The following is a 12,019-nucleotide window of genomic DNA, read 5'->3' as shown; positions in this document are numbered from 1 at the left end:
GCCAACTGTTTAACGACAACATACAGTAGGATCTAAAAGTGTCACACTGTCACTGTCGGGTAGTCATGGTCCTCTAGTCGGGCGGGGGCGATTGAGAGGGGGGGCCTCACAAGTGAAATAGCCTCGGGCCTTTCTTCATCTAAATCCATCCCTGCCTGTAAGTGATCGATATCCTTTCATTCCCTGCAAATCCACGCATCTATCGAAGAGCTGCTTACATGCCACTACCGTCTCTGCGACCACCACCACCCCTGGCAACTCCAATACCACCGTCTGTGTAAAAAACCTTCCCAATCCAATTGAAATTGGCAGTCAAATATTTGATGGGGGGGGGGGGGGGGGGGATAGAGACAGGTATGGTGGGGATGTTTAAAGAATCTAAAAAGTGAAGGCGGTTATTTTACAAAGTAAGTTATAACCTGCAATGCACACAGTAGAACATGCTGTACACCATGAAATCACAACAATCAGCCCAACTAGTCCATGCTGGAAATAATATTTAACTTTGAATTTAATGATGTCAGATCGCCAGCCTTTCCACTCTAGAAATTATGACATATTTGATTTCTGTCCTAGGGCCATTGTTCTGAAGCATTAATTTGGTTCATCTATTGTATAAATGCTGCCCAACCCAACTATTTACAGTCACCTCTACTATTTCCAGTACTTGAGAATCTATATGTAGCAATGTTACAAAATTTTGAGATTTAAAAAATCAAGTCTGTAATTTATCCCATCAGATAAAGCATAAAAATAAGTTTAATTTGACACCTAATTCACTTTCATATCTCAAGTATTTAAAAAGTTATGGCCATTTTCATACTGGGAAATGCATCTTGTTCCCTATTGATTTTCTATGGACATAACAAAAAAGCTGTGATCGTGAACAGTCAAAAGCTCATAACTTTCTTAAAAATTAAGAGAACTGAATGAAATTTTCAGTTATCATAGATTGAAGCATTCTGAAACAAATATAAAATAATCTTACTTGGATGACCTGAAATTAAAGCATATAATTAGTTAGTTACCTAATTGTAGCTAATTTCAGACTTCAATTACTAGATCTAAACATCTATCCATTTCTTAATAAATGATTAACTTTTTAAATAGCCTAAATGTCCAAATAATATTCACAAATAATTCACAATAAAACATGATTTTTAAATCTAATTTACATTAATTTATAGGCCAAATGGAAGGAATTTAGTGTTCAATTGCTGCAAATTAAAGTCCATTTTAAATCAGCTTTCCAGTGGGTCCCTGTGGAACGCGCTGGTTTAGAACGTTCACATTGCGGTAGATTTGTGCCTCAAATGCCGAGAAAAATACTGCGCGATATAATGGGGCCAAATTGAGCTACTCGCAATATTAAACTTTGTATAAAGGGTTCTTTAAAAGCCCTTTTTAATGTAAAAATATACAACCTAACTTCTGTGGTTTTCTTTATGAGACCCTGCGGTTGCTGGCTGTCGCGGGTTTAAAGATTGATTTTTAAACTACTATAACTATTATTCAAGGCCTTTAAAACTAATAATAGCTTTTGCGACGGGGTCTTCCAGCGATTTTTCGTTAATAATTAACTAGGCTGAACATTTTCGATTGGAACAGCTTAGAGAAAATCGCGTTTTAAACCCGCCCCCTCTAAACGGCGCCAAAATCGCGCACACGGGCAGCAGCAGATCTTCAACGACGCTTCAGGTAGGCTTTGCAACATACCTACTATATGTTACTGGTATAACTCAAGTGGCGGTACGCTGGCGCAGAGTTGCTGCCTTACAGCGCTTGCAGTGCCAGAGACCTGGGTTTGATCCAGACTATGGGTGTTGTCTGTATGGAGTTAGTATGTTCTCCCCGTGACCACATGGGTTTTCTCCAAGATCTTCGGTTTCCTCCTACACTCCAAAGATGTACAGGTATGTAAATTGTCCCTAGTGTGTGTAGGATAGCGTTAATGTGTGGAGATTGCCGATCGGCGCGGACTCAGTGGGCCGAAGGGCCTGTTTCCGCACCGCATCTCGAAACTAAACTCTGTAAGTACTGGAAATAATAGATTTTAAAAACTAGATTTGTATTTTTTTTGCATCCTTTCCGCAAAGGACCATAAAGATCAGCTTTAATACCAACTTTCAAAACAGAATTACTTGAATTCTTGAAAAGGGAAAATCTGTGCGATTAGCCTCCTCCTAATCCAAGTAGCCACCTCCTAATCTGTACGATTCACTGACCACCTACTCAATGGTATGGGCAACGGTATTGGCAACTATGCCAATAATACACAAATCCCCGAATTTAAAACAAAAACTTGATTGTATATTCACATATTCTGTATATATATGTTTACACTATATTGTGAGTAGATAGTTGGACAGAAAATCAGTGAGCAGGAATGACATAGATATAATGATGGATATATCCAAAATATATGACAAGAGAAAAGCTTAGATACATTATATAGATCAATAAGAGTGTAGGTATAAAGATAGAGGTGGATTGTGTGGAAAAAAAGGGGTGGCACAGTGGCGCAGCAGTAGAGTCAGTGCCAGAGACCTGGGTTCGACCCTGATTATGGGTGCTGTTTGTATAGTTTGTACATTTCGCCCTGTCATTGTGTGAGTTTTCTGCGGGTACTCCGGTTTCCTCCCACACTCCAAAGACATAAAATTTTGTAAGTTAATTGGCTTTGGTAAATTGTCCCTATTGTGTGTAGAATAGTGCTGGTGTGCAGGGTGATCGATGGTTGACGTGGGCCAAGGGGCCTGTTTCCGCACTGGATCTCCAAAGTCTAAAGTATACTAGACTGGTGCTTCAGATCCATATGGGCGAAGATCTCATTCTTGTATGTACTCGTCAACAGTCTGTCTGTCTTTTTGTGTTTCTTTTTGTTATTTTTAGTGTATGTTAAAAGTTTGCGGAAATGTTCTCTGATTTGTTTTATGTGGTGGGTGGGGGAGAGGGAAGCACGTTTTCAGTCTCTTACCTTACCGGAGATGCGATTGTTTTCCAGATCGTGTCTCCAGTAGCTCTGCTGCCTAACATCATGGAGCTGAAGGCCTCTCTCGAGACTGACTTTGAGCCACACCGCGTGGGCATGGACTTACCATCGGAGCCGACCCCTTGCCTGGGATCACTCCAACCGCGGACTTTACCATCGAAAGCTCGCAGTCTTGGGAGAGAGCGAGTTGTGAATTCCAACAACGCAGAAGGTTCGACCAGCCCCGACCCGGGATACGATCGCCGGCGCGGGGGTGCTGAGATTTCCCCCCGATGCGGGAGCTGGATCGCCCCGATGTGGAGGGCCTGACCGCCGGCTACGGGAGTAAGATCGTCCCATCAACGGAAGGCTCGAGGCCCCCGACCGCGGGAGAACAAAGAACAAAGGGAAGAGATTGAACTTTTTTTTTTACAGTGAGGAATGTGGAGGAGTCACTGTGGTGGATGTTTATGTTAAAATGTATTTTGTGTGTTCTGTTGGTTTTTATTTGTATGACTGACTTGGCAAATTAAATTCCTCATATGTTGCAAAACATACTTGGCTAATAAAGTATTATTGTAATGTATTGTATTGTATTGTATTGTATAAGAGCCAGTTAAGTTAATGATTTCAATTAGGACCACGAAGAACAGGACAGCACAAGAACAGGCCCTCCACCCCACAATGTCCGTGTCGAACCTATACTTCTATTAGGTCTCCCTACAATGTATGGCGTTCCAGAGAAAACAATCCAAGTAATTCCAAACTCTCCCTGCAGCTAATACACCCTAAACCAGTCCTTATTATGGTTAACCTACTCTGCGCCCTTTGCAAAGCCTCCAATTACCTTCCTGTAACGGAGTGACCAGAACTGCATGTAATACCCCAAATGTGGCATACCCAAGTCCCATAAAACTGCATCACGACTTCCAGACTCAATATCCTGACCTAAGAAAGCAGGTGTACCATCTAAACCACCTGTAGCCCTAGATTTCTCTGCTCCCTAACACTCACCAGGGCTCTCCCATTTACCGTGCAAATCCTGCCCTGGTTTGGCATGTTAAAGCGCAACACCTCACACTTGTCAGAGTTAAATGACATTTGCCTTTCCTTGGTCCACCTTATCTAGATCTTGCTCTAAACTTAGATATCCGTCCTCACTCCCCACTATATGACCAATTTGGGTGTCATCTGCATAGTTACTCAATGCTAACTACATTGCCATTCAAATTGTCAATGTACACAACAGACAGCAGACCCAGCACTGGCCCCGTGGTACACCACTGGTCACTGGCTTACAGTCAGAAAAATTAACCCTCCACAACTTTCTTCCCTCCCTTCCTAAAGGTCCGAAAGATGCACTTTACTTTAGTTTAGAGATAGTGTGGAAACAGGCCTACGGCCTACCGAGTCCACAACGACCAGCGATCCCTGCACATTAACACGATCCTACTCACCAAGGACAATTTACCTTTTTTTTTACCGAAGCCAATTAACCTACAAACCTGTACATCTTTGGAGTGTGGGAGGAAACTGGAACACCCGGCGAAAACCCACGCAGGTCACGGGGAGAACGTACAAACTACGTACAGATAGAACCTGTAGAACCCGGGTTTCTAGTGCCACTGCACCGACTGTACTCCTGACCAGGCTCTGAGGATTTATCCTCGATGAGCTTTTAAAATGGCGAGATCTCCTCTACGGCAATGTGTATATAGTCTAACACGTCACAACTTTTATGCCTCAATTCCTTAGATTCCATGGTCTTCTCTACAGTAAAAACTGATGACAAATATTCATTTAATATCTTCCCCATTTCTTGATGATTTCTATGGGGACTTATTCCCTCCCTAATCACACTTTTATTTTTAATATACCTGAAGAATCTCTAATGATTTTCCTTTATCTTGCCGCCATTCCATTTCCTGTCCTCTTTTGGCCGTTCAGGTTGCCTTTGTAAGTGTACTCCGACACAGGCACATCGATGGATTTGCCTGATCCTGATTGCCTAAATCTGACAGATGTCTCCTTTTTTCTGATTAGAGCCTCAACAGCTCTCGTCAACCAGGGTTCCCTAAACCTGCCAGCCTTGCCCTTCCCTCAAGCAGCCACTGTCCTCTTGGTATCTCCCTTTTGAAAGCCTTCTACTTGCAAGCTGGCCTGGACTCACCCAATCCACCTCTTCAGGTTCCTGCCTAATGCCTCCAAAGTTGGCCTTGCCCCAATTAAAGGGGCTGTCCCACTTGGGCGACCTAATTGGTGAGTATAGAAGAGTTTGAGAAAATGACATGTTGAAGACCTCCTTCAACTATGTAGAAGACCTCCTTCGACTATGTTGAAGACTAACTTCGACTAGCTACAACTAACTTCGGGAAAATTGGACACCGAATAGTGGAGAGTGAAGACGACCTCCCTTCGACTATGACGAAGACTATCTACGACTACCCTCGATTACCTATGACTAACATGCTGACCTACTAAGACCTACTACGACTAAACCTACGAGTAAAAAAGGAATCGATTTTTTCCATGGCAACTTTTTTTACTCGAGGGCATTTTTTAATATATTGAAAAAAACGCCGTGACCTAGCTGAAGCCTTGAGTACGCGGAGACCACTCTCGAGCATGAAGGAGAGTTACGAAGACCTCCTATGACCACGTGTCAATCGTGCTGCGAGTATAAGTCGAGGGAAAACTCGCCAGAACCCGCGGTTTAGGTCGCCCAAGTGGGACTGGCCCTTAACGGAGACCACAACATTTTGTAGAAGCATTTTTTTTTTTGTACCACACCTGTTCAGAATCTATTCTACTTGACAGAAAGGTCACGTTACAAAACACATGCAGAAGATGTGTAGAAAGGAACTGCAGATGCTAGTTTATACTGAAGATAGACAAAGTGTTGGAGTAACTTAGCGAATCAGGCAGCATCTCTGAAGAAAAGGAATGGGTGATGCTTCAGGCAAATAGGGCCAATGTTATTGCACAGGATAGGGCAACAGTGAACTCATTGACCCTACCCCTCTTTATTTTCGCTGGCAGAGAAGGTGAGGGAAGGGGAGGAAAATTAAGAGCCAAACACATAAATTTTCCTGAAATCAAAGGAAATCGTCAATCATAATAAAATGCAGAATTCGTCTTTGATTCAAAAGATCAAAAGCAACAATAAATTGGTTGTCAATGTAACAATGCTTTACACATTAACATGTAATTTAAAACCTCGTAAGTAAATTCTCTTGTGTGAGAACCCTTTTATCCCAAGCCTTAAATGTGACTGATGTCAGGGTTTGATTTCTTGAAGTAAAAGTGAGGTTTAGACATTGTCCTCAGAAGCAAATGGCAAACATAGCAAACAACAATGGCAAACAAATGCAGCATAGGTACAGCCCTTCGGCCCATCATGTCTGCACCAACCATGATGCCAATTTAAATTAGTTACATCTGCTTGCACATGGTCTGTTTCCTTGCCTGTTCATGTGCTTATCTAAAAGCCTCAAACATTACAGTTTTATCTGCTCCCATCACTTTCCCTGGCATCACATTCCGAGCATTTATCACTCTCTACATAAACTTCCTTTGCGCAATTCTTTAAATGTTTCGACTCTCACTTAAACCAATGCCCTCTCAAATTTGACAATTCCTCCTTGGATATGTGATTATCTACCCATCTATGCCACTAATAATGTTTATATACTACCATCTTTATATTACATTAAAGTTGGCCTCAGCATTCTTCCAACTGAAAATTGAGAAGAGTAAATATGTAACCAAACACCCACACCAAAGTCTACAAATGAGACAATGGTTCACAATTGCAACCAGTATTAGTGGAGAGTGAAGACGACCTCCTTCAATCTCCTTTGACTTCCTTCGACTATGACAATCGCGACCAGTAATAGTGGAGATTGAAGACGACCTCCTTCGATCTCCTTCGACTTCACACTTCACGATCGAGAATTGTATGTCGACATTTTGCAAATGCGCAGTTTTGATCACACAGCTCAATAAAGAGTCAAGAGTGTTTTATCGTCATATGTCCCAAATAAAACAATCAAATTCTTACTTGCTGCAGCACAGCAGAATATGTAATCATAATAATATAACAAAACAAAAAAAAAAACAATAACAGTGCAGTAATAATAATAATAGTCTATTGTAGTTCATAGCTTATGAGATTTTAGTATTTAATACCCTGATGGTTGTAGGGAAGAAGCTGTTCCTGAACATGGACATTACAGTACTCAGGCTCCTGTACCTTCTTCCCGATGGCAGTGGTGAGATGAGTGTGAGGCAATGACTCCTATAAATCACTTCGATGGGGGGGAGGTCAGAGCCGGTGATGGACTGGGCAGTGTTCACAACTTTTTGCAGCCTTTTCCACTCCTGGACGTTCAAGTTGCCGAACCAGGCCACGATGCAACCAATCAATATGCTCTCTACTGTGCACCTGTAGAAGTTCAAGAAAATTATCTTTGGCATAGCGAATCTCCGTAACCTTCTCAGGAAGTAGAGGCGCTGATGTGCTTTCTTTATAATTGCATCAGTGTGCTGGATCCAGGAAAGATCATCTGAAATATGCACTCCCAGGAATTTGAAGTTTTTGACTCTCTCCACCATATTGAGAGCCAGGTTATTGTCCTGGCACCATTTGGTCAGTCGGTCGATCTCACTTTTACACTCTGACTCATCACCCTCTGTAATTTGTCCTACAACGGTGGTGTCATCGGCGAACCTGAAAATGGAGTTTACACTATGTCCGGCGACACAGTCATGAGTAGAGCGAGTAGAGCAGGGGGCTGAGCACGCAGCTTTGAGGTGCTCCCTCACTGATTATTACTGAGGATGTAGTGTTTCTTCCAATTTGAACAGACTGTGGTCTGTGGATGAGGAAGTCGAGGATCCAATTGCAGATATCCAATTGCTACAATAAAGATGCTTTTATTGCTTTTGGGACACCTAAACTAATTGTTGAAACAAAGGTCACCCCATGAGTTCTCTCCCCTTGCTGAACAAAACAAATACAACTCCCTCTTCAGACAAAGCAGAAGGCATGCTGTCTCAAATAAAGTCATTGGAGTTAATCATTGTATTATACAGCGCAGTACAAGGTTCTCTGTTCCACTGAATCTATGTCCACCAAGTAAACATTCTATTAAGTAACAATCATTTTAAGGTCTATCCTAAGCAGTACCAGCGGACAAAGTTCCCAGGTCAATATCAGGAATATCACCTAGTCTTGGTAATTTTTCTTTTAAAAGATCCAAGTATATTACATCTGAGTTCATGACAAATATGGCATGCAAAGTCAGGGACACTAGTGAGTGGATGGCAAATTGGATAAAAATTGAAAGCATAACATAACAGTAAAAGGTATATCTTCAGACTGTGGAAAGCGGTATTGCACAGAGTTTATTTTGGGACAGATCCAGCCCTCAACATGTCCAGTATCAACTGCAATTATAGATCACATCCAAAGAGGATTCATTTGGTGCTTTAAATAAATCAGCTTGTGATCACTTCAGACCAACGTGAGGTAAACAATTCGGATACCTTTAATAAGAAGTTAAATAAGCTTAGGCGCGGAGAGTGAAAAGGTATGCCAGAAGGTTCCAGTGGATGATTGGAGTATAAACACCAGTTTATATTAGTTTATCCAACTGGTCAACTTGTGGTTATATAAGGAGTAAGCTACACTACAGCACACATGAAGTTGGTTACACGTGTCTTTTGTAACTATAGGCATGATCAACTATTGTCATGTGTATGCACACACACACACACACCATAAGAGAATGAATGGCGTGTTAAATCCAAACCAGATGTTGCTGATGGGTATGGGACAACACATTCTGCATATTAAAAAAAGCACATGTGCATCAGTTTCTCAGCCTGAATTCCTTTTATTAATGAGCTCAGGCTAACTTTCCTTGTCTAACTTCCTTGTTAAGAATTTCTTTTAATATTGGAAGCTTCATAAAGTAGGCTTAATGTTCAAACATCAAGAGTTAACATCATAATTGTCACATGCAAGTCCATCATAAGCTAAATAAACTGCAAGGCCAAATGAACATTTAATTATATTTACTCTTGATTTTGTATCAACATTCAGTGAATGAAAGGCCACATGTCATTCTGAAGCAAACTATGCTGGAAATCTGGGTTCTTCATCACATAACTCAATTGTGCCACTTAGTGGTGTTTTCATGCATATCACCAGTCTTAGATTATCCTGCAACAGAATCCCAGTTACATTGCACCTTTAATGAAGCCCAGTCATGTAGAAATATTATTCAATAAAATCGATGGATACAGCGATAAAGCTGACGATATTACAACAGGGGACCAAATGCCTGAACAAAGATGCAAGTTTTAAAGAGCCTGAAAGGAGGAAGGTTGAGATGGAAAGGTTTAATCAGTGGTGGAACAATTCAATTCAGATGAGAAAAAAGATTAGAATAGCGGGGGCACAGATGACTTGAAGCGTTATATATGGCTGAGCAAATATAAACCTGCTTATACCACTACATTCCTGAAACAGAAACTACTTTGAGAGCTAATGGGCAGGGGATATGGGCAGAAGGCAGGAACGGGGTACTGATTGAGGATGATCAGCCATCACATTGAATGGCGGTGCTGGCTCTAAGGGCCGAATGGCCTACTCCTGCACCCATTGTCTATTGAAATTCTCCTCTCTGACAAGTTCTGCAACACCCTCTCTCGCTACCCCCCCCCCCCCCCATGATTCCTCCTGCTCTCAAGCTCTTTGACCAAGTTTTAGCCCAGACTCGCTACCACTGCATACTTTTCATTCATTTGTTCTTTGTACCTTTTCATACCTCTAGTTTCCCTTAATCTCAGTCTGAAGAAAGGTCTCAACCCAAAACATCACCTATTCCCTTTTTCCAGAGATGCTGCCTGACCTGCTGAGTTGCTCCAGGATTTTGTGTCTCTCTACCAAGTTACTTTTGAATTTCTGTAAATAGCTTTTCTAAATTGAGCCTTGCAATACACAACTAAAAACAATGGGTCCCCCACATCTCAATAATGATCACAAGGAGATAGCAACACTGAACTAGACTGCACAAATGGCATCGGCAACATGGCAACTCGTACACTGCCTCAGGGTAATCCATTTTAAACTCTTGTACGATTACAATGATTGTGCCTAATGCATAGCAAGATTGTAACTTTACTGTATGAATTTTTTTTTTAACTGTACCTAGTTATGCGATAACAAAATACCATTAAACCCATTGGCTTTGTGTTGTTAAAAGTTGTTCTGATTGCTTCCTGCACCCAGAAATTGCGTTGAGGGAGTCAAACTGGACGTAGATTTTGAACTGCTCTGGTTCAATCCAAGACACTATTCACAATGAGGAATTAAATCCAAGGGTGGGAACTATGTTTTCAAGAGACTAAATATGTTATCCTTAATTTCCGCTTGCTCAACTGAAAGATATTATAAGGTTCAGCATGGTTGGAGAAGTTGTTGTAATGTTTACTAGCACATTTAAAAAATGTATCTAATGGGCCTGTCCCACTTAGGCAACTTTTTAGGCGACTGCAGGAGACTATGTAGTCGCCACATGTTCGCGGGTGGTTGCCGGAGAGTCGCCTTCATGGTCGTGATTAGTTCCCGCATTCTGGGAACTAGTCGCGGCCTCATTATGGTCGCCGCAAACTTTTCAACATGTTGAAAATTAGCGGCGACTAGAATGAAGCCGCCATGGAGAGTAGCGAGAATTCTCGTGCCGTAGGTGGGCCGCCAGTAGGTCGCAGGTTCTCATAGGTTCTTGTATGTTGTAGCCAGTGCTGACCAATGAATTTCATTGGCTCATTGGGGGAAAAAAAAAGCTTAAGCAGTAGTTTTCAGAACCAAGGATAACCGACCGGCAATGTCCGCCGAGCTACACAGCCGTGTATCTCTGGCTTCTTAAAAGTTGTCTGGCTTCTTAAAAGTTGTCTCCACTCCTTCTCTCTCCTTCTCCCCCCTCTCAAAGGACTTACCGTACACTGTGCTTTAGCCGTCTTAATTACAGCGCCAACCTTCCTGTTCATCGCGGTGTGTGTCTGTATCACCTTGGCTTTGCACCGTGTGAATTTCAGACAGCGCTCCCCCCACTTGGCCTGTCACTGCGTGTGTTTGCGCGTGTGCGCGTGTGCGTGTGTGTGTGTGTGTTCACTTCTGAAAGTCGCCGTTCCAGTGACTTGTCGCCTGAAAAATCGTCTAAGTGGGACAGGCCCATTAGCCTTTAAAAAAAATTTCCTTTAAAATTAATTCACAGAATATGAACATCACTAGCAAAGGATAACATTTATTGGCTATTCCTCAGCTGCTCTTGGAAGGTGATGACAAGTCTCCTTAATCCATTGTAGCCCAAAAAGGTGCTCCTGAAAAATTAATAAATTCCAGGAATTTGGCCCAGTAACAATCGAGGAGCAACAATCAGAACAACATAGCTCTGGGAAGCAATGGTTTCCCATTTACTCCTCTGATACAACACGGTTTCTCCATATCACCTCCATATTTCAAAAGTTGCTCCTTAAAAATAGTCGAAGCAGTTGGCTACCTCGTGTCTGAAACTGATGGAACCTGTGAAGATCAACATGAACTAAGGAATCAACACTTCAGTCAAGATGAGTTTACTGTCATATGCACAAGTACGGTGAGGTACAGGTACAATGAAAATCTAGCTTGCAGCAGCATCACAGGCAGATAGACTCAGTGAACACACAAAACATAAATTATACCTAAATGTACAAAACGGTAAAAAGAAAAACTGTGCAAAAACAAGACATTAGTGCCAAATATATTAGAAAACAAGGCCTTTGTAGTGCAGGAGGGATTCCTTAGTGTTTCATTGCCGAGATCGGATTAGAGTTGTGCGGGTCAGTTCAAGAAATTGATGATTGTAGGAAAAGAGGTTTTACATAAACCTGGTGGTGTGGGTCTTTAGACTTCTGTAACTCCTGCCTGACGGTATAAACAAGACGGTAGCTCCTGCCTGACGGTATAAACAAGAAGTGGGCAGATAAAGATCCTTGATGATG

Source organism: Amblyraja radiata, chromosome 10 (assembly GCF_010909765.2).
Source record: "Amblyraja radiata isolate CabotCenter1 chromosome 10, sAmbRad1.1.pri, whole genome shotgun sequence".
NCBI lineage: Eukaryota > Metazoa > Chordata > Chondrichthyes > Rajiformes > Rajidae > Amblyraja > Amblyraja radiata.
This window is presented reverse-complemented; position numbering follows the sequence as displayed.